This window comes from Limanda limanda, chromosome 17, assembly GCF_963576545.1.
Source record: "Limanda limanda chromosome 17, fLimLim1.1, whole genome shotgun sequence".
Lineage (NCBI taxonomy): Eukaryota > Metazoa > Chordata > Actinopteri > Pleuronectiformes > Pleuronectidae > Limanda > Limanda limanda.
In genome coordinates, this window is record NC_083652.1 from 20,426,668 (window position 1) to 20,451,045 (window position 24,378).

Genomic DNA, 24,378 nt, shown 5'->3' on the forward strand with positions numbered 1-24,378 from the left:
AGTCTCGACATCTTCCCAGGAATATTATAGCAAAGTAGGCCCAAGCTTAACCTGCCATGTGTGATTGTTTTGCCTGAATATACATTTTGCTTTGCAGTTAATTGTGCTTGTATTTTATTGTCTTTTCCCTGGCATGTCCTGGGAAACATAATGCTCTCAATCTCTCCGGGAGCAGCTGCTGTGGTGTCGTGTTGTGATTCTCCGCTCGGTGTGTAAGCCTCCCCGAGCGCAGGTGTCAGCACTGGTCAATTACTTGCGCCCGGATAGAGACGTTGATTCATTCATGTAGCGCCTGTGCACAAACCTTGAGAGTTAGCAGATAGATAGGAGCGCGTGCTGAGAAGAAAACAGCCTGTCCTCATAAAGTTACTGTCCATACGTCCCAGAGGTGACTGCGGTCGGCAGCAGAAACTTTATCGCAAACTTCTCAAACTGTGTTACTAACGAGCACTGATAAGTGAGGTATTTAGGGCATTAGTCTGTTGTGTGCTGCCAGAGGTGATATTGGCTGGAAGGCCAGACAGCTGACAAATACGCCAGGAGGGGGAAAATCCATCAGTTTGCACGAGTCACTGAATTATCGAGCTGACTCACAGTTAGCTCACCTGGTGTGTGTATCATAAACTAATGATTTCCAGTGAAGTTTTTACTCATACGATTTTCCCTTCTACACCTTTGAACCCAGTCTGGTATCTTGTTCTTTGAGACTGTCAAGGCCCTTTCCCATGATCCTCCTCTCTCTGACTGTATAATCATGTACATCATTAACATAGTTGCTATTTTCTTTTACACCCCTATTGGCATGAGGAGAAGGTGCGCAGGCATAATTGCATAATTTTTGACATAACGTTGGTAATAACGTTTTAATAAAATAAATGAGCACCTTTTATTTACCTGCTCATCTTTCCAACAAGTTGTGAGTTTAAATCAGGAAAAAAGGCCCAAACTGGTCTTGTGAGTTTGTCACAAGATCAGAATTAAAACAATGAAAAGATTTTTTCCAGAGTAAACGTGGGCGTCTGCCTAAAATAGCACCGAATATGCGAAACCAAAACAAACACTGCATGTTCTTCCCGATCGCTGAGGCGTCACGGAGACGGCTGCAGGTGATGAGAGCCGAGCGGAGTGCGGTCCCGACCAGACCAGGCCCGCGTGTTCAAGAGCCCACAACGAGCGGTTTTGTTTGGCGTCGCCCCTTTGTCGACAGCGTCAGCTTCCCATGCCTATTAGGTTGCTGCCCACGAATGGGCACAACGTGATGACATGCCCCCCCGCCCGCACAATGCCACTGGTTCGCACTGCGTCATTGTCAGATTATCGCCCCTCTTGCTCAACTGGAGTGGTTCTAGCAGAAAGGGACACTCTGGTCTTTATGCAATAGCTGTCATAGCCGGGCACATTTTCTGTGAGATACCTGTGAAGATATTTATTTTCTCAGTCTTTCTTGCATCCTGGGTGTGTAACTGATGTGTTATCCTTGTCATGCCGATGAGAAAGTCCTGCATATATATATACATGTTTTCTGATTGCTCATCCCTGGGTGGGCACTCCTGCTCCGGCCCTTTTTTGGGGGAGAAAAAAAAAATTCCCCTGCCAGTAATGAAGAGTGTTACGGGCTTTACCCATGGTCCTCTGGTGTGAGGCAGCGTGGGAAGTTTGGTGAACTTCCTGACCCCACGCATCACCGCGGCACATTGACCCTCATCACGTGACAAAGGAATGTTCCGCATCTTTTGTTTTAACATCCACGGCACTCATGGACTTGAGAGCAATTTTGCATACTATAGAATAATCACTAGGCTGGCATTCTGCCTCACCATTCTCTCCCCCCAGTGTTATTCTCCAACAGGATTTGAAGGCAGCCCCACTCCTGCATCTTTTAAATCACTTCAAGCACTGCTGAAGCCTTTTTCACCCAGAGCGGGCACCAATCTAATGGCATCATTTGGGCCTGCACACATCCAGGGAATCAACCCCTTTTTTTTCTACGCTTACGTTTTTTGTGAAGAGGGGAAAACAAAAGGCCGGCCCAGTGAAGCGCATCTCGGCTGGCGGGCTGAATAGAGGGGCCCCTTTCATGGCTGTTTATGAGCACCCCTCTTCAAAAACACACATACAAATCACATCCAGTTCTCCCAATGGCTCCTCTGATACACGGATGATGGTGGGGAGGGGAGGGGAGGTGCCCCTCTCTCTCTCCTTTTCATGTGTTCCAGTTGATGGATTTCCACCCGGTGTCACCTCGACTTTACTATCGGGTCCATCAGTTTGTTTTTGTGGGTTTAATCACTTGTTACGTAAGAGCACGTCCAGCATCGCGGCCGAAAAACATCATTAAAATGTTGCTTATAACAGATGCTGGACAGAAGGCAGAAAAACAGGCTGTTATCAAACTGTCCCGTTGCCTTTGGTGTTTTCAAAATGTAAGACACAATTTATAGGGGGAATAATCCATCATGTCACTCCGAGGCATTGTGAAGTATAAATCGATGCAAATACCGATTCATTTGTAGGATCAATTGTTTTAGTTTCTTTTGAGTGATGAGTCCAGAAAGATTCGGGAGAATTTCCACAGTTTTTTAGAGCTCAAGTGACACCTTCTAACAAAGTAAAAATCCTGAAGTTGTTAATGTTACAATCATATAAAGGAATATAGAATTAACAGTTGCTTTTTGCATGATTTAAGGATTCATTTCCTGTTAAGATATATGCTGATGATCACCTGGTAGCCGGCATTCCCTTTCTCTCTCCTCATTTTACGCTTTCTCTCCCGTCAATAAAATTAAATAAAGCCACAAATATGAAGTGGCTCATATGTTTTTTTTGCCATCATCAATAAATATAAATAAAGATGATTCAGAGGAGAGGTTGTGTTCCTGTTTACCACCTGCGTGTCTCTGTATTACCCGCACATGTATCTGTTTACTGGCAAAAGGAAGGAGGATTCTTTCTATTCCATCATCTCTGCAGGTCAGACATGAAGGTCACAGAGCTGACAGCATTTTAACAAATTGCAAGTCACCCCCCCACCCACGAAGTAGATTCTTCTAGCTACCTTTTTCCAGCCTGTGTCATATCTCGTTGAACAGGTAGGGTTTGACGGACAGGAGGAATGCAGGCCGAGGGATTTGTTTTGTAATGGCACTCCATTCTTTAGGTGTTCTTGAGCAAACAGAGCGGCGCTATGTCCTGTTTTCACGGGTTTCACACGTCACTGTTCAAACTCTCAAACAGGCTTGTCCCCGGGAGTACATGGAAGAGGGTAAACAGTGCTGTAATACTTCACCATTCTGACCTTCTGCTAACTTGATACACACAGTTAAACACACACTCGCCTTTTCCTCACCGTGCAGCGCGAGAGGATGTGTGAAAAGTTCGTTTTTAATCTCCGACTCTTCTGGTTTTGTCTGTTATGCGACTGAATGAGTGAAGCGACAGAGACAAGGATGATGTTGACGCGAATTAAATCCAAGCTTTTGTTGCATAGCAAAGTTCTTCAGAGTGTAAATACTGTGAGCATGTCGATTCATGCTGATGTTACCAGGACACTCCAGCTGAGTTTAACTCTTAGTTGGCAGCTTTTGTAGTTTCTCCAAATATGAAAAATTCAAATTGAATGATTTCCTATTGGCTGCATGTCAGAAAACAGTTTTTTTTTGCACATGGGCGATATGTCCTGTTATGAGTGCAGCATTTGGTGCTGCGTGTGGCGGCCCCTAATTGAGTGCTACTTTGGGTCAAATCTACAGGGTGGGGATTCTGTGGGAAAGTTTGAAAGCTCGTAAAATGATGGATTTCCAAGTGCTCCCTGAATCCCAACAAAACATACTGGAACAGTGCAGTGTCTAGTTTTATTAATGGCGTGGAAAAATATGGAGGAAACGTGTAGTGCTCCCCGGCCGGTGCACGGAGCCGACTCTCTCGGGCTGATTGAGTTTATGTAAGCATGTGTGAAGCAGTCAGGGGCGTAAGTGTCTGGACTTGTGCGTCTTTACAGTAGTGCCAAGCCCCCCCGCCATGTTGTCCTTTTATACAAATATAAAGGAACCAAGCACCTACTGCTTGTGTAGATCCCTCCGTGATCCTCTCTTTACTGTTCTTTTCTTCTCCGCTTGTTTTAAATAAGTCTCCGATGCACAAGGCTTTTCTTTGTGGTTGTGTAACACGATGTGAGGCGAACACGGGAGCGAGAGTGAGACGAGGAGGAAGAGAAAGGGAACGGAGAGGGAGAGAGAGAGAGAGAGGGAAAGAGAGAGAGAGGGAAAGGTTCGTCCTGCCGGGTTTCATGTCCTACTGTGCGCTCGTATTTCTCAACCAGCTTCCCAGTTGTGGGGGAGCCGGCCTATCACCGGCCTCCTCAGCTCCCCCTCTGTCATGCATGGCGTGCCCTAATCTCTCTTGTGTACTGTAAACTGGCCCCTAATAACCCTGCACACGATTAAAGCAAACATCTTAATAACGGCCTGCCTCATTATCAACTCACACTGGGATAATGAGTGGTTCGGCCTCACCTCTGTGCAGTGTGAGCCTGAGGACGAGACAGCACCCGCAGATCTGTGCGTCTTTGCAAATAAATATGAATAATCGTACGCCGTGTGCGCTTGTCAGATTTCCTCATTATGAATTGACGAGTGGTAATTGTTTCGGATGAGTATTACTTGTTGGCAGCTCATGTGGAGACCATCAGCAGCAGTGGGAGAGAGCAGGTCTGACTGGGCCAGCGGCTCTAGAGGGAGCTGTTCACTGAGGAAATGTGTTGGATGATGACTCGCTTCCTCCCTGCTGCTCTCTTTTCTTTCCCTCTCTCACAAACATAAAACTTCTTTGACGGCGTAAACAAAATCTAAATATTTCCTCGCAGCTCTCTGCTTTATTGCTGTCGGCAGATATATATAGTTTACTGTATACATTCAAAATTGATGGATCAGATCCGAGTCAGCTCTCGAGGGAAAGTGGGACAAAAACACCACCATGGAGAAGATGGCAATTTCTCTAAGGACAGATTTTCATTCTCTGACAGATATTGTGGTGTTGTGCTGCAAGGCTTCTTTTATTTGACATTAGGCCAATGTAATCCCCTCTTTGTGTGTGTCCCTCACCTGTGGCTCCTACACATACACACACACTCAAACAGACATACAAATGCCTGCAGATGTTTACACAAGTTTCACACAGCCAACAAGAGCAGATGAAGAGCTGTCAGTCAGACCTCCACGGGCAGAACGGAGATGGAGAGGAATGCGGCCGTCGCCGTGTCATGGTTCCACCTGTGCTGTCTGTGGTTTCCTGCGGCGGTATTGCAGGGTGTAATCCTTAACATCGCCTGTGTTTATGCCTGTGTTTTAGTTACAGGCCCGATACTCGCATGCTTTAGAGCTTAGATGGGACCTCTGCTTCACTTACTCTTCAGCCCGGCCCAGGGGCATCCTCCCTTAGACTGCCACACACAGGCTGATCTCTGGCATGTATGGATACAGTCAACAAACACAGTAGCGCTCTACATGTGTCATACATCCTTTATTCACTTTGGGTACACAGAGTACATGAATAGAAAGGCGTGTGGAAGGCTTCTTGGCCATTACTTCCATTTCTTTATTACAAACTAGACTCTGTGCTCTGTCTGAGGTTGTTATGTAAAAGGTCCTTTATTCTCAAACGCTGCTCTAAAAATAGAAAAGTCAAAAGCATCTCTTTTTTTCTGTTGAATTGCCGTAATAGGATCATTTACAGGGAACATTAGGCTGTGGTTGCTTCCTTATGTACTCTGAGTATTTGAGGAGGTCTTGTGTTGTTGTTTTATATGGTCAGCGTTTTCGTCACGAGTGACGCCGGCGGCTCCGCTGAGATCATGAATGGGGAGGAGAACGTTTCCCTCTGCCAGGGACTGAACTCATTTTTTATTTTTGTAAATATGCTAAATTTAGAGCTCGGCCGCGGCCAGAGGTTCGTCCCAGGCTCCCTGAATGACACACCTTTCGAGAAGTGACTCAACATCTGGTATTTTTATCACAAGTCTGCTTTTTTTCCCCTTGTTTTTAGTTCTCGTTTTCCAACAGACGCACGATAAATGATGCGGTTCTGTTTTTCATTTGCAAGACTTGTTGGGTAGACGCCTTGTAGACGGGAGCCTGGTTCCCTGTGAAGGGGGAACATGCTTCAGCAGTGCTGGGGAAAACACTGCTCTGACGTGCGTTCGCTGGAGAACCAGTGACGGGTCGTCTCTGCTCACACACCCTCCTCACACAGCTGCCTGGTAGAAGCGCTGTTGTGACGGTGGCGTTTTCAACCCTTCAAAGTTAGACGGCCAATTAGATAATGGGATTTGGTTTGCTTTTCTGGGGGAGCAGACCCGGCCGTGACGGTGCATAAAGTTACACGGCCGCTTGTGCTGACTGAGACAAAACCTGACTCTGCGTAAAGTCGAGCCGAACGTGAGTGCGGCGCTGAGGCCTTGCGGTTCTTCTGCCGTACGAAGGTGACACTGATGAGATCCACCCGCCGCCCGTCTGTTTTTTCTGTCTCTGACCCATTATTGTCAAGCCGCACTCTGCTCCGCTGCAAAGTGGTCAGTGTTTTTGGATCCAGGTCTTGTGGGCTGAGGCTTTCAACCATTTTTCCATTTGTACCTCATATTACATGCACTAACACCTAAATGAACCCAGCTGTACAAATGGGGAGTGAAGAGTTAACCAGATATAGCCATGGAACACGATATAATGAGTGTGTGAAGTGACGTTTGTCCTCCTTTGATTTTTCTTTTCTCCTCTTTCTTTTTTTTCAGAATGAAGGAATCCAAATTCATGGAATAAGACGTGAACCTTTAATTGCTTCCCAGGGATCTTCTGGTGAGTTTATAAAGACACTGGAAATATTTAAAGATTTGCCTGTCGTGTTTTCCTGCAAACCTCTGGGTTAGCCTTCTATCTCAGTGGATACATGCCAGAGAATCATAGGGTTGCTGTGGTGAGCGCTTATAAAACTGGCGCAACTGCTATTTTACTCTTGGCACGGCCAGCCACCGAATGTTGTTAAGTATTAAGCTTAACATGAAGAATTTGAACAGAATTAACAGGGCGATGTTTGTTGTGGTGTACTTAACAGAATGTTCCCATCCTCAAATTGGCATCTTAACACAAATCATTTAATTACACTGCTTTTACAAAAACCACAGCCGTCAATAATGTGTTGTGACTGTGCCTTTGGTACTCGGTGTACTGAGCCACTCTCCCACATCTAATCACCCCCCCACTCCCAATCTGCCCTCCCCTCTAGTGCCCCATATCCCTTCCCTATACTGGTCCAGCCTCTACCCACCAGTGTGTGCCTGTCAGCGTGTCCCCCCGGGGTGATGCCCCCTCTCTCAGACCCTCGGAGGCCTTTTGACTCCGCAGCACTCCGTGTTTGCCCAATCATTTGGGAGCCGGATACGGGGATGAATTGTTAACTACAGCAGGTCAGCCTGTGCCCCCCGCCCCCCCCCGGCCCCCGACCTACTGTTGACTCATCTCCATGGCGATGTGGCAGGAATTTGTTTTCTCTCATGCGTCCGCTGCCAGCCAGCTCCCCGCCACCGCTTTCTCCCCCCCCGCTCCTCTTCATCCTCTCCGCCAATGAGCGTCCAATCAAAAGGCCGCTGGAGGGGAGTCACATGGTCAGGAAGCGCCGAGGGGTGCGTCCCACTGAGTGGAGCGGTGCCATCGGGCCTCTTGGGGAAATTGTGTGTGATTTCTTTGCGAGTACAGTCATCAACGATTTTTCTGACTCACAAAAGTGCCGAGTCATTTTTAAATATTGTCACGCGCAGACAGAGGTTTGGAGGAGGCTGCAGCGTTTGTGGACCCGGACCTACATGAGGCTTATAACGTGCAATTTATTCTAAAATGGTTAAAAGCTATATATTCTAAATCTGTTTATTTCTGCTGGGCACAACCCTAAACACAGTGCACAGGTCAAGTGCCGTGGCGAGAAATAGATCTCTTGTATGTTTGTGTAGTACAGTGATTTATTCATTGGGAAAAATGCTATATTAGCTTGATTTTAATTTTATTTTTCTAATCAAATTTGGTCCTATCTTCATACATCATCTCAGCATATCGACACGTTCCAGTCAGTGTGTGTGTATGTGTGTGTGTTTGTCTCCACATGTGTTATTAGCTTAGGGCAGGTGAGTGTTTGCCTACCTGTCTTCCTTTATGAGACGAGTGTTTGCCCAAGGAATGCACTATGTCCGATTTGTCACGGACTCTTATTGTTCGGCTCATCCAACCGCTGCCTTGAGGTTGAGCAGTGCGCTGCCCCGGCAAGTGAGAAATATGTGCCTTTCTTCCCCTTTTCCTCTTTCGCTCAGTGTATTTGCACATGTTCACTTTTCTTGGATGAAAATGTGACTTGGTGGGAAAGTATGAAGGATGGTAAAGGCATTCCGAGTGAAAATGAGAGGAGTCCGGACCTGCTTTGAAGAAAAGTTGAATGTCACCCATTATAGATAATTTAGAAAAAACTCGGGTAGAAGCCTGAAGTCTGATTCTCCTTCTACAGCTATCTGTGACTGGACGGCTCTTGTTTTATAGTTTGGTCTCTTTAAAACGGAAAAAACTTTAATCCTGCTTTACCGAAACGTAGGTGAGATAAACATTGTGACTAAGCAGAATTAACCAGGAAGGTCCAGTAGATACATATGATCTCTGATGAGCAAAGCCGGCTCCCTTGCTTTATTATAATGAGGAAACCTCATTGAACTAATCCCACTCACTGCACTTGAGTGGCTAACGGAGCCATTACAGATTGAATGTGCAGCTTCTCAATTTATGTGGCTTTCTATGGACATCTGAGTGTGAAGGTACACAATGTGCATGTGCGGATGTTGTAGTACATCTGAATTTGCGTTGCGTGTGGCGACTGTGTGTGTGTGTGTTTGTGCTGCTGTCATCCTGTGCCACCATCTGGGTGGTCCTCATGGCTGGTTTGATGGTAATCCCCCTGTCCCATAAATCAGTGTCCGGACTCGGGCCGGGAGCTGAGGCTGTGTGACCACTGGAGCGAGGGGCTTGAGGCACTAAGCCGAGACCCCAACCGCTGCCCTGCCCTGGCCTGGCCACACGTCAGCTCTCCACACCACCTTTAAAATAACTCGTCACGCATGGCCGACTTTGGGAAATGGCCTCGGCTCCAAGTACATACGAGCATAAGCCGCAGTAGAACTGGAGGGCAGCCCCATAAACCCAAGCACCGAGATAAAGTTTCATGATTCACAAACCTGATTCAAAAACCTTCCTCTCTTTATTTTTTCATTGTGGCTCCTTCACTTTTTCAAATATTATATAAATGTGTTTGGTAATAACACAATTTGTTTGTTCTGACTAGTGGCTAACAACCCGAAGTGACTTCTGATAGCCTTCCAGAGAGCTGCTCTGAGTTCAAACGCTCCTGCCTGCCTGAAAGTGCTAAGATTAAAGCCATATCTCGGTCTTTGTAGGGCCCATAGCTCTCTGGGAGGATGAGGAGTGGGGATGAAGGCCTGTCCAGGCTGTCTGGCTTGCACACAGCTCTCCACTAAGCTTTTATCTAGGGAGATTGGTCCCAGCTCTGTCCAGACCCGGCTCCCGGGGAGTGCACAGTCCTGAGACCTGTGGCATTAATATAGATAATGCTGTTTGGAATAATAACAGTCAATTCCACCAAATGGAGGAGAGAGACAACAGACGGACGTGCAGCGGAATACAAAAGAAGCCGAGATGAAAGGCTGAAAGGTAGGCCTGTGCACCTCTCCGGCTCTGGGAACTATATCAACATGTTGCTCACAAACAGGACCGAGTGGGACTCCGCCGATTTTGACCCTTGGGTGCCGTGATGTATAAATGCAATTTGTTCTTTTGTCTGCCAAGATCACAGAGGGAGAGCAGTGACTTTGTCTTTCTTTTTTATTCGTACTCGTGTTTTTTTCTCTCTCTCGCTCCCCTCCTTTTCATTCTCTCTATTCTATTCCCCATTGCCTTCAGTGAGTGCAATTTAGTTTGATGAGCAGGTGGTCTTTTTTTTTTTCTGAATCTCACTGTGCTGTTGGCTCCCACCTCTGGCGTGTGGGGCTTTCAGATGGAGTCAGTCATGTAGGCCGGGATTAGAAGGGCGGGGGAGAAAGAGGAGGAGGTCCGGTGCAAGTCTTGGTATTGGCGACCTCAACGCCCCGCAGTCAGAACCATGCAGCGTGCAGATTGAAAGAGTTATTTTGTTGCTAAAGCTCTCAGCTGCACCCCAGATGGCTTTTGTGCTGGCCAGGGACATACTTAGGGACAGGGTTAACGCAACGGAGCTCCTCAGGCGCTGGTGAGTCTCGGCGCTCAGCAGGTAAAGCACTGAGGGCCAAACACACAGAGGAGGAAAAGCATCGCCGTCTCGGCACTTTTCCACCTTGAACAGTGGAGCGAAACAAAATAAGTGGATTAAAGCAAAGGGAAGACTTTTTCTTCTTAGCATTCTCACAAACACACACACACATACAGAATGAGATCAAGGCCTCTTACCATCCACCTAAATTAAGACTTAGTAGAGCATTTTTATCTGATGTCAGAGAGGACAAAAGGGAGGAGATGGAGTAAACATGCAGTGTTTGCATTTCCATTGGACGCCTTTTCTCCTCGTGTGCACTATTCCCCTCGTTGCAGGAAAGTGCACCGGCTAAATTACAAGCTGCTTTCACTGCGCTACCTTTGATCTCCGTTTCATCACACTGCTAATTAACCCACGGCGTGACTACAGAGGGAATTTATGGCCCATTACTTTATCTGTATAACATTCCTCTGCAATAATCTCCATGGTGATGCCTAGACAAGTAATCAATATTTGTCAATAATATGAATCCGGTGCGCTGCTCTGCTGTCATCGCAGGTTGAATTGTTGCGTCGTAAAAAATCCCTTTTGCCCTTGAGCAACGACGACACTGTGGCCTGGTTTTAAATTTGCCACCTGCCTTAGAAATTTGCTTCCAACAAAAACATTTTGAATCGGGTCAAATTGGAACACGCAAAACAACAGCTTATACACAACAGTTATCCAATCGTGTTGTATATTTGCAATTAATTTTAATTTATTAAATAGTAGAAAAAGTCCCATTAAAACTTGTGACACTTCAGAATCGTCTATTACGTTTCAGTCTATATTTATTTTAAAGTCATATAAAACTGAAAAAGCAGCAAAATCAAATCTGAGAAACTGGAACATGTGAAAGTTATTATCAATTAATAAATCAATGAATCACGTGATTAATTTTTTTATCTCATGGTGTGTGATATATTTAACTGTATCTAATCATATAACAAATAAATTCATAAACATTCTTTAAATCAAAAAATAATCATTTGTGTCTTATCACTTGTTTAATCAACACATTGGCTTTGCAGTGTGGTGCGTCACTGTGGTCCAAAAGTCCAAGACCACTTTCCCATTCGTTTCCCTTTTAAGAGAGTGGGAAAAGTGGTGTCTGACTCTCAATCCCATTGTATATGTGCTGTCACAAGTGTCTTTTTTATTTATTTGAACCTATTCAGACACTCGGCTGTCTCAACACTGCCTCTGTCTCCGCTGAAAAGGTCACAGGCGATATGTGTCAGTCAAAATCAAATTATCATCCCACAGAAAATGGCTGACCAGAAGACAGTGTCAGCATGAATAATGAAGCGGTAACAAAACGGCCATTACCATCAGAATATTGGGCTCTGGTCTTTGAGCTCTGAGCTGTAAATCAAATCTGGGCGGACTGATTTGTTGGATTGCTCTGTTCCCCATTCTGGGTTTGTCCCCCAAATGCTTTTCATGGAGGTTTGACAAGTGGGCGCTTCTACTCGCACTGATAAACAGCAGGGATTGGATCCAGACCCTGTTTTGCTCTCGCTGGGGCCCGGGGGGCTTGAAAGCACACAGATGAATGTTAGTCATTTGTTTATTATTGGTGATATTTGCCTGCTCCTAATCCCTGGCCAGATTAGCCTTGATATGTTCCCCATCCCACCTTTTTCCACCATTGCATTTATGTTAGGAGTTTTTTTGAGTTAAGTGTGTGTGTATGAACAACATGTGCACACCGACACACACACACACATGTATGCAGAGGCATGAATCTGGACTTTTGCATTTACAAATTAGAGAATGTTTGCAATTAAGGGAGTTTCACAGATTTCCTACATCGCATGTAACACTGGGATCAGTACCGATAGGAAAACTTTATTTTATTATCCCCTTCCAGGGCATCTTGCACTGCAGCCGGAGTCCTGTTTGTGTCTTACAGTTTAGAGCTCCGGAAAGTGCTCTAGTTTTTTCAAAACGGAAACTCTTAGAACCCCGTAGGAACCAATTAATCAATGACACTGAATGTCAGTGTAGCGTCATCGGAATCGGAAATTATTGACGTCACAAAGAAGGAGAAAGTGGTCAGGCTGGTGTTTATGTGTCCGTCCTGTGTGTCATGAAAGTATTGGCCGAGCGTCACCTGGATCAGAGAGAGAACAGGGTTTACAGAGGAGAGCGACCTTTAAAGAGCTGATCCCGAACACTGGGTAAATCTGTTTCCAGTTTCAAAACACAAGTACGCACATGGTCATTAACATGCTCTTTTTCACCACACAGGGTTTTTGTGGGTGAGAAAGTGCTGCAAATCTGCACAAACACTTCTGCTCACAATCCTTGTTGCCCCAGTTCCTCCCCTAAACACAGACAGAAGCAGATACACCAACTCTGTTAGAGTGACAGACGTGTAGCATGTAATTATCTATGTTTATGTGTGTGGGCTTTGGGGCCAGAAGGTTAAGAATGACAGTTCATAACTTTTCTTGGAATGCTCGAGTTAAACTAGACTGGGTGAGAGTCCCTTCCCACTGGGTGGAGCGGTTTGAAGTGATCAAGGTCACATCCGGGTCAAGTCAGAGGTCAAGATGCAAGTGAATTGAACAGCATTTTAAAATTCCGATTTAAGTTGAAAGTTTTACATAGTTAAGTCCAAGTATATTCAATTGGCCCAATAGTAACAAATGAACGTTAAAAGTGACAGAATTTACAGATACAACGGTTTCAATCTATTTAACTGTCACTGAAGCAACTTCCATCCATGCTTTACGTTGGCATTGTTGTTAAGCAATCCCCTAGAGGGCAGCGCAGAGTCGAGAGTTACAAACAACAACAAACTGGCTGCGATAATATACCTCTTACGAATCAGGCAAAAGCGGGTGTCTTGTAAACGGCCTTGTTCTAACTAACCAACTCAAAAGTTATTTTTTTCATCGTGTTCTTTTGTCCTGTAGTTGAACTATTGTCTACACTGCCCCCTGTGGTTTCCAGAGGGATCTCTCTGTTTTTGACTATTCGATCCCGATTTGAAGAAGTGCGCAATCATGGATTAAATGAATACGAACACAAGACTCCGTCTGTTTCTACGTATTTCTACGTTATGCATCTGATGTTAAGCATAAATTAGCCTTCGGGGTTCCTTCACCTCAAGTTCGAGTTCCGATTTCTGAGAAACCCTCACACAATAGATGACAATCAGTCTCTAACATGACTCAGTAGAGACACTAATATTTGGTGAGACTTGACAGGCTGAATGCTTGACCCTCCGTCTACATCCTTTCCTAACCGAGTCCTACTCACTGCACATGGAAGCCCTCCTGCCGAATCGGTCACAGCTGAGCTTCATGGGGTGTTGGTTAATTGGCAGTTTTTGGGTACGTGCAGATATGCTCCACTATGCATATCTTCCTCAATGTCCCTTGCGTGATTTGCCTCTTTAAAGTGTCCTTTAATTGGCTGCACAGTCACAGTCCCCTGCTTCAACTGTCCCCCGTGGTACCTGATTGTGGCCTATTTGACCCCACAGCCCTGGGGTGAAAACCTCCTATCTGGCAGCCAAAACCAGTCACCAGTAACTTCCTTTTCTGTTTGTTTTTTAGTCTAACCCAGGCTTCATCTCTTTTTTCCTCCCTTTCTCTGTTTCTGTTCATATTAGTTATGAAGCTCATCTCTTTTCACAGGGGCAATGTTGGGCCTCTGAAAAGTGAAATCTGCTCTGTTTCAACACCCTTTCATAAACCCAACCTGCCCTGTGTTTGTGTGAATGTCAGGCAGTTCCTTGGTAACGTGCCCGACTCCTCAGCCCCAGAGAAAGGCCTCAAAGGCTCCCCCCCCCCCCCTCAGACTTGGCATTCACATCCGTCCTGGGTGATCTGCAAGTGGAAAGCTCTAAGTGCAGGTGTGAAGAAACATTGAGGACACGTATGAAACCGCATTTGGAGGACGTCTGGGAAGCATGTGGCCACATTCTTTCAGCAGTGTGAACGCAAATGTGTCCTGTGATGGACCGCCTGCTCTGCTGACGTCCTCTGGCTCGCCACAGTTTCATAATGAGCTGAAAATATTTTAACTTTTTCCCATGCATTGATTTACTTGTGGCCAATGCTGCAATCAACATTGACCACCTCATATTGAATAACTGTTTTTGTACTGTTTCCAATCTTATCTCACTGTAGAGCAAACTGCAGACTTTTCCGTCACAGTCAGACTTTCGAGGATAATAATGCATTTTGCCTTTACAAGCAGCTGTTAATTAGCTTTGTGTTTGTTTGCATATAGAGCGAAGGGAACGGAGATGTGGTCACTTGAGATGCTTGTGTGGACATGCTGTGCCGGGTGTGAACTGATGCTGTCCACCAGTGGATGGATCACCCAGATTGCATGTTAATGTTGGTTTGAACGGGACAAAATTCAGGCTCTTGAGGACCCTGACTTGCCCATCTGATAAAACTGGCCGTGTCTCTCCCTATACACACTACCCACTTCCAACTGGGCTGCATCAGCAGTACTGAAAGACCTGAAAGTACTGTGATCCCACCGTGGGGTGTATGGGTATGGCTTCGGCTGCAGTACACTTTAATCCCCTTTCCTTTTAACCACAATGGGAAACATGTGCTCACTCTGTGTAGGGTACAGGCCCACCAGGGGAGAGGCTGTTTACCTTCACTCTAAAACTAACATTTCACGGCTCCTGTGACCACTCCTGGTCACTACCTCTACTGGGTTCAACAGATGACAGGAGATAACTTGGTGGCATTTTCGTTTAAGACGAGACAATTCATTGCCACCAATGCTTTTGAATAGAACTGTTTCCTCACTTCTCACCTTGTAAAACACACAAATTAGGTTTTTTTCCACAGTAGGGGAGGAGGGTTTTGCTGGTTAATTTGTGTTATTAAGGAGTTGCTTGATGTAACTTTATTATCCTCATAAATTTCCATTTTAAAAGCTGTAGTTTTGCTCAGCATATGACGCTGATGACTTGAAAGCAAAACTGGGAGCGGTACCCTGGCAAAACGACATCCTCAACCAGAATAGTCCTCCATGTTGGGATTTTTCATGCGTATGGATCATGTCCCGCTGCTGAAGATATTCAAGGTCAAAGTCCTTATCACTTCAAGGTGTCAGCTGTAAGTCGGCTGTTCTGTGCAGACAGGGTGTAAAAGGGGAACCAGCCGCCATATGCTAACCCCCTCGAAAGGAAATGCACTCAAGAAGACAACGCTATCTTTATTTTATGGTTATGTGCATGTGTGTGTTGTCAGGAATGTGTGCTGTAACACTGACCATATGTGTTCTGAGTAACTCTATTCCATTTTTCGCAAACCTTTTAGCCTTGCAAGGTTTTTGATTGATTTATTGATCAGTGGCTTGATAATCAGCATTGCTCATCTTCAGTAAATGTCCAAATGATGATGAAAACTATGTAAATTGTGAAATTTGAAAGCCTGTAACGGTTATGCACTGACATTCACCTTTACTGTCATATAAAATTCAGCCCGCAGCCATTTGAAACTAGATGTTTCCTGTTTTTAAAGTATTAGTTAGTACTGCTGTTGTCACATGGTCCTGTGGCTACAGAAACATTCCACATAGGAGCTGCAAGCAGTGCATTCACTTACTAAGCTGTCACAAAATTTGGCACAGAACATCAAATCATGGACATACTTGTTGTCGACTAAACTTCTGATATTTGGAGTTTCCCAAAGGTCAAAACAAATGACCACACATCAATATGACTTCAACAAAACAACAAAATGCCAAAGTAGCTTTCCAAGTTTTGGTTTTGTACTTTAATAAACTTGAAACCAGTGGCTACCCGGAAAGTTCCAAATCGAAAACCTTGATATGCTTTGGGAAATGACTGCCAGTTATGTTGGTGAGGGCCAGATCTTGTAAAACCACCAGCACAATGATTTATTGTCCAGTTGCTGTACGAGTCACCATTGGAAGGCTTTGGCGACCACTTCCCAGCTCCTGGCTGGTGGCACCGTGTTACAGATGCCGGCCTCCGCAGGTGTGGGAGGTGATCTGAGGGATGAGTGAGCTCTTCCTGAAGGTAACAGGAGCCTCAGCCAGCTTCCCCTGCTGACCTGCCTAAATCTGTCCTTCTTATCTGAGCATCCATTGCAATCTAACCCAGGGCACGGTCCCTCCGCTCCTCCATTCCCCTCGCTGCTGGTGTCCGTCGCTGGTGCTCTCAGATATCACGGTGAAGAGAAAATGACCCGCTCGAGTTGAACTTGAGTTGGGATGACTGACAGAGTCCTGACACCCCATTGTAGCCACGACTATCTCAGCTTCCTGCCACCCACGACTTCCCACCCTCTGACTTCCACAGGATCAAGGGCAAAAAGGAACACAGATAATGAGCTACTTAGTTTATTTATTTATTACAATGAACACTGAGGCAGCAGTGGCCGGTTTTCCAGACTCGATGGAGAAGTAATTGACATTTCCTTAAAAAAGTTGCAAAGACAAATGCGATTTGCTTGTTGGTTGGGCCAGAGGGACATGCTGATGTATTTAAAGGGCTTTCTGATTAGCAGAGTGGAGACTTAATGTAGATCCTGTAGGGACAGAGACTTGTACTTCCTCCAACTGTCTGGGTATGATTAAGCGGACCAGTCCACCATCAGCCAGCCAGCAAGCTGCTTTCGCACTATGACTGAGAATAAAAGAGTTGGAGCAGAAAACTCGGATAGCTGCACATCTGATCACTAAATCTAAAATGTGCAAAGACGTCAAAAGCGCCACAGAAGCGAACAGAACCTCGTACAGTTTTATTCATAAATTCATGCACTTATTTGCTTACTTGTTGAGCTCAGTTAATGTTAAGAAAAACCCCTGGAAAATGTTACCATAATTGAAGCAACTAGCTTTCTAGAGTTCCCTGCTTTTGTGCACCGGGGCTCGGTAACATGAAGAGGACTCGAATCATTTGCGAATCAACTATCATTTGCATTTCTGCCAAACACATAATAAACGTGTTAGCACATGTGCTCATTCCATAGCGAAGCTGCCAAACAGCAGTCGAGCGCTGCTGAAAGGATGCTTATCACAGCCCCCTATGATTTTCTTTAACAAAGACCTGGCTTTGTTTTGATCCTATGCGAGGGAATCTGTGGCCTGAGCGGCTCTCGTTTTTTTACTTTCACTGTTCTTGATGTCGGCCATATACATGCAGTATATATCTCTGGGTCCTGTAAGTTTGTAGGTATTTCTGGGCCATGCTGATACGCGCAGGGTGGCGTACATTCACAAAGACGAGAAGGTTTGTAGGGCAAAATCTGATTAAGCCGTCTCTCGATGTGTGTGTGTGTGTGTGTTCATGTGTGTGTGTTGAGTTGCGTGGACCTGAGCCCGGAGCTTTATGTGTGCGTGTGTGTGTGTGTGTGTGGACTTGCAGACCTCAGCTTGGAGATGTAATCTGATTTGCAGAAAGGAACGGGTCATTTCACATGACTGGTTTAGAGGACCACTGGCGCAAGGTTGTGCCAGTGCCCCGTGTGTGTGTCTGTGTGTGTGTTAATATATATGTGTGTGTGTGTGAGAGAGAGAGAGAGAGAGAGAGAAAGAAAGAAAGCGCTTGCTTTTGTGCTTACACCTACAAGTATTTATCTGTTTCCACATGGTGAGCTGCAGAAATATGATCATTTGTTAAAGCAGGCCCCTAAACAGTAGAAATAGGAAGGTGTTGATGTTTGCTGTATGGTTGAAGGAACCAAAACGCTGCAATGATTCAGTTGTTCTTGGTTTGAAATGAGATTTATTCGGAAAAGGTTACATGAAAGTGAGGCCACTGCTAATTAAGAGTCGATTACGCATCTGGAAAAAAGTACAGCCCTGCATCAGATGCAGGTTTTCTTTGCAACCTTCTGTTTACACATCACATATAATCAGAGCCTTATTTTGAACTAATGGACCATCAGAAATTATATCAAATAATTGAAATCATCCTATAGCCTCAGCCTTCGTTCGAGGACTACAAGGATCAAATCCCCTGGAAGCTTTGCCTCCGATTCCCCTGTGATTTCTAACATTGTTTGTTGATGTTTTTTCGGGGTGGAGATTCTCGGCTGTTTTTTCAGAGCTGGATGTGGTCCATCATGTGATTTTCATTGAGGAGTGGCCGGAGGAGACGACCTCAGGAAAAGCAAGTGAGCGTGCATGAGCTCGTGTTTGTGTCGCATCTGGCCTCGCTAATAAATGCAGGTTGCTTTCCTTCTGGGGGTCATCAGTTATGGTCGTTACTTACAGTTTGCAGCCATGTGTGTGCTTGTCGGTTGTGTGTGTGTGTATGTGCATGCTTGTTTACACGTAGGCATGCACAGTACTTGTGAGTTGTGCACATGATCTCTCACTGCACACGCCTGTCTTCTCTGAGATGTACAGATGTGTGTTTGTGGTGTTTGGCTGTGTGTTTTCTCTCCCATGTGTGGAGAGCTCATAAGCAGGACGATGCAGCAGGCAGGAAGCTCTGATCCCATCAGGCGTGTCGGCAGGGGAAGTTTTTTCATAAGGCAGTAATCTCACCACACAAAGGGGTGTCCAATATTAGAGAGAGCCCCGACCCCTGAGCTAATCAAGACCTGACCAACCCTTCTCCTGGCTCGCCAACCCTGTAAACATTACCTCATCTGGAGGCTTAGCCTAGCCACATGCTGCTCCAGCCTGCTGGTGTACATGATAACTCACTTAGCTCAGTACGATAGTGAAAAGAAACGGAAATATGAGAGGGGAAATAAAAGAAATGGGACCGGCACAAAACTACCTAGGGTGCCTGGTGCCAGGGAAAGGTATTTTAAAAGGGAGAATTATTTTACCATGTCCTCCAGAAACTCTGGGAAGCAATTTGCCGGTATTCAGTTTCTCTCCCCGCCGTCCTGTTATTGCTGTTTTCCCCTCAGCTCTCGGAGCCTTCAACCTGAAATGAGGTTCTTAAGTTCGGGCTTTGTGTCACTCGGAAACAGTGCATTTGTTTCCACGGTAACTGGTCTGGGACAGTGAAACTCAGGAGCTGAGAGCACCTTTGTCTGTGATTGGATGAAGACGCCACAGCTTCATTCACATGCTTGTATGAGGAAACCTGCACGTTTTTTGGTTCAATATCTAACCGAACTTGTTGACCTTATAAAATAAAACCAAGTACATTTAAAATTGGTAAAATGGAAAAAGCCACTTTGAATGCTTCCGTTCTTCTGAACTGCCAGGTGCTGCCGAACTCCACTGAAACCTTAGATTTACATAAACCAGAGTCACGCTGATCTATGTTGCTACTCCTGGTTTGACTCTTTAAATGGCCTGTGAAGATACTGGAGAAGGTCTGATTCATGTGGTCATTATGAACCCGGGGCCTGAAAAATGATGCATCTCGAACGTAGGGCAGCTGATCGTTACTTAAAAGTTCAGTGTGAAGGTGAAAGGGATCTATTGGCAGAAATTAAATATATAATAATCCTAGGGATGTTTTCCCTAGTATGTTTCATCTAAATTTTACAAATTTACGTTATCTTTACCCTAGACTGGGCCCTCTATATTTTAGAACTTTGTATGTACAGCGGTTTCTCTTTACGGAGGCCGCCATGTTTTTTACAGTAGACCAGACTGGACAAACTGAACTAAAGTTCTTAAAATTTGGTACAAATGTTCCATGTAGTCTGGTTGAAGGTCAAAGATCAAGGACATGGTGACCTCATGTTCTTTTGTTAATGATACATCAGGAGCACCAAAAATGAAATAACATCTGGCCAAACATTAATTTGGATTCAATGATGACCTGATTTAAATTTGAATGTCAAATGTCAAAGTCACTGCAACCTCACAAAACTCTTTTGCCTTGTGAAAATATTATCTTTGACCACTTTGAGGGAATCATTTCAAATTTGGCAAAAATGTTCACCTTGACTCACAGATTCACTGAATAGATTTGGGTGGGCTCAGTCAAGGTCCTGGTGGTCTCACAAAACATGTTTTCGGCCTCTTGAACGTTAAATATCTTATATCTGCCTTTCTTCTCGAATCTACCATTTGTGGATTTCTTTTGAGTTTTGACCTGATCTCACTCGGACTCAAAGATGAACCAATCAAAGTTCAGGTTAAGGTTAAGGTCACAGTGACCTCATATGAGTCCTGAAAAAAGTTGATGTTGACCGAAACTGCCCTGGATGGTGGAGGCAACCAGAGCCAGTTAATTTCCCCATGTTTTATTTTATTATTGTTTAAAGATGTGAACGTCCAGGAGTTTACAAGAACAAAAATACAGGAATGTAAAAATAAATAAATACAATTTTTTCCACCAAAATAGAATATACTCCTGTTGTTTGTTAAGTAATGGAGGTTTGAAACTTTTAACTATAAACTTCCCTATGAAAACAGACAGCGGAGGTATCTCCTCTCGTTGTACCGTGGAGAAATAAATATTTGTTGGAGTGTTAATGCAAGTTTAGGCAGAGCTGGACTAAATTAAATCTGATTCCTCCGTCTTTTTGGTTGACGTCTATGTTTACACTTAAACGAGCCCCTCTGAATCATTTCATTTCCCCCCGTCCTTTATCTTTCACAGATGATCTCAGAGGAGCAACAAGAAGAGGCTGAGTAATGGAAACACGATCGTCAGTGATTCAACAGGTAAAGATGACTCTGCTTTTCGTTTGATATTCATTCAGAGGAATAGATGATGCATTCTTATTAATGGACACTGACAGTTGCAGCCAGAGGTTTGGTCCGTCCACTGACCGAGTGGAGGCAGCAGTGGTTGTTCACATGTTTAAGAGACATGACCCGGGTGCTGGCACTGGCCTCATGCCCGTGTTCTTGTTTTTATTGTGTAACTCCAGTCATGACAGCACGGTAAAGAATGCAGTTGCACAGAGATATCACTTCAAACACTGCTTTTCTCAGGAGCCTCAGATCCTTTCAGTGGGACTGAATGAAGATATGCTTTGATGGCCCACCACAGAGTCGGTGGCCTTCAAAGAAACCTGTTGACGGGCTTTTGCGCAGCAGCCAGCAAGCTGAATGAGTGGCACTGTATACGTGCTCCTCTCCAGGGGTAGCTGTGGGTGTTCTCAGTGGAGGTCAAACATGCTTGACCTCAACATGAGTAGTCTCCTTTTTTTTTGTCATGCTTGCATTGTCTCTTCTTTGATTTCCACTACCTGGTTCCCTCAGTAAATGAAGTGGGCCTGTGTGTGTGTGTGGATGGCAGGGAGCCAGCAGACAGGTACAGTAGATGTGCTGATGAGGGAGGGAGATAGGGTGGGGTGGGGGGGCCTCGGTGGCGGCCCCAGGCGCAGACAGGCGAACACGGGCAGGCTGACGCTCAGAGGCAGGTTGGGACGTGGTTCTCTGTGCTGATCCTTCTCTCCTGGCTCTGCTTCCCCGGTGAGGCATAGGTGAGAAACGTGGGAAGGGAAAAACCAGAATGGAGGGCAAGGGAGAGATCAGGTAAAAAATGATTTTGTTGAGAAGCGAAACTGAAGAAGTATAGAAGTATAAATAAGTTTAGACAACATTAATCAAATCTTAAAAAGTGTGTTTGGTTGAAGCTTATAGGCCAGAGGTAGAAAGTCGGTATCAGACGGTGATGTTTGAGGCCCGGGGGAAGGAGGGAGGGAGGAGTGCAGGAGGAGGTGGATGAAGAAAGAGAATGAGGCCATATCCGGTAGACGAGTGGAACGTGACTTCGAGCAGGGAAACCAGCTCAGAGGTGCAGACAGGCAGAAAGAAGATGAGAAACACTGATGGATGACTACTTATCCTTTGACATGTTGTTCCTTCCCCGGGCAAAGGACAGGCCGGACGGGCCGGTCCTGCCACTTCGCTGCCATGACAACCACGAGCACTGAGTGGGCGGTGTGTGTGTGGAGGCAGACGACATTATGTCATTGCGTGGGAGGTTGTGAACGCAGGCACAGGTAGAGCAGAGCAGAGGTTGACAAGAGGCCACCTGCCTGCATTACCTCACCTCGGGCTGTTCTCACATTGTTGTGAAGAAGCTGATGTTATGCACCGATAGAACGTGTGCATCCAGCTGTCGCTCTGGATATAAATCAGGTTTCCAAAGCTTCCCACACTCATGCTCCAGACAGACATTCTATGTCATGTCTTTAAACGCTGGAATCAGATGTGTCTTTGTAATCAGGGTGTTTGTTATCTTTTACTGTTCTGTGTGCCTTAACAATACTAGAGTGACATCTTTAATTCTGCTATTGGACTGAAAGAGCCACGCCGCTGGAAGCAAAACGCATCTGGGAATTTGCCACCGCATTTCAATGTGATGATTTGATTTGGATGAGGCGCCGGGTGCTTCATCTGCAACTTCTTCATGCCAGGGTTGAAAGACGAAAGTTAGCGAATAGCGACAGCAGCCAAATCAGTTCAGCTAAAGGCAGTGGCGGAGAGGTGGTGGACTAGTGGCAGTAACTTGGACTCTGGGCAGAAAAGGTCTCTGGTTCGTCTCTGGTTCGACTCCACGGAGAAACAACAAAAAGACGAACCTGGATTGATCTGTCCAAAAATCCAAGAGGATTCTCCCTCCCCTGCCTAGTGCCCTTGAGCAAGGCGCCTTACTCCCCCAACATCTGCTCCCCGGGCGCCGTACATGGCTGCTCACTGCTCTGTGTGTCCTGCACCAGATGGGTTAAAAGCAGAGGTTAAATTTCCCCTTGCATGAGTGTGCCTGTGCATGTCTGTGCATGTGTGTGGGATAAGTAAATGTATCTTAATCTTAATCTTATCTTATCAGCTGATCAGTTTAGCATGTTTTATGAATCTCTAGTTACCTTTTGATATTGTGAAGAAGAAAATAATACCAGCAAAGCCTCTAACTTCTTTCGAGAGGGTATGAGAAACATGTGTCACTGTTAAAGCTTCAAGTGGTTGCTGGCTTCCAACAGTCATTAGTTTCTGTATTATGTTTCTAGGATCATGTTAAATCCCGGCTTGGACTGCGGACCAGCATCCCCTGCAGCAGATGTTTGCTCTTGGCACGGCTGCTGACAGCATGAGCTCCATCACTGACAATGTTGCTGCTCAGGACCCGCGCCAGCCGCTCGGACTTGGAGGAGCTCTGACATAAACTCAGCAGGACAGCGGCGTGTACTCCACCGCTCCGACATTATGGAACAGATCAGTCAACCCTGTCTGGAGAGATGCAGGAGTAGGAAAGCCAAATCAATGACTGTGCATTCGCTGTAGTTACCACAATGGATCTACATATTATTTGACTTTTGCTAAATTGAACCCGGATTAATATTTTCCTGTATATGCATCTGCTTTTGATATCCAGCGCTTATTCAGACTGTTGTTCATACCCTGTACCGTAGTTGTGACATTTACTGTGTTATTCTGGGACAAGAATCAACAGGCGCTGGAACTGTAAATGGAATATAATCAGATGTTATTTTCATTTTGTAAGACTTTTTTTTTTTTTTTTAACAAACCGGTGGCAACGCTTTCACCAGCGCAGGCACACATGAGGTTTGTGGAGTGAAGAGCTCCATAAATTTGTCCTGTGGTGTAATAACTAATTAATACACATGTGATCGAGATTCCTCAGAAGGATCAGTCCATTATCATCACCGTGTTAATGAATGTTAAACTCTCCCACTAACCCTGCATGTCACTGGGACACTCTGTGTGTGGTTAATATTCAGGCTGCGAATTTCCATGATGATTTATTGCAACATAACTTTGATTGTGTTATTTGCTGAAATAAAAGAGTGTCTCCAAGCTTTGGTATGTTTTTGTTATTGCAGCTGCAGATGTAAGATCATTATCAACTAATAAGATGATTTCATGATGTTACTTATACGTCTGCAAACGCGTGTGTGTGCTGTTTCTGTTTGTCATGCTGGCTTCGTTACTGGTTTGGCCAGTGTTTGCCGATCTGTTACCGTCTCAATTACCGTCTGTTATCGTCTCTCTTTATTAATTTGGTTCCTTTTCAGCTCAGTCAACAAAGACGTGGAACAAAATTAATGTTCATAGTGGCAAGGACAAATGTAGTTTAAATGTTGATATAATGAAACGTTGAAAATC

At 45.2% G+C, this 24,378-nt stretch overlaps 1 long non-coding RNA gene across 1 annotated transcript in view; it reads left to right on the top strand.

Annotated features, from left to right (window-relative positions):
• LOC133023318 (uncharacterized) overlaps nt 1–24,069 on the top strand; it is a 52,656-nt gene extending 28,587 nt beyond the window's left edge. Inside the window, exons 2-4 of the long non-coding RNA XR_009683047.1 lie at nt 6,782–6,845; nt 20,900–20,964; nt 23,262–24,069. This is a non-coding gene — a long non-coding RNA (uncharacterized LOC133023318). The remainder of the gene's footprint in view (nt 1–6,781; nt 6,846–20,899; nt 20,965–23,261) is intronic.
• The last annotated feature ends 309 nt before the right edge of the window (nt 24,070–24,378 follow it).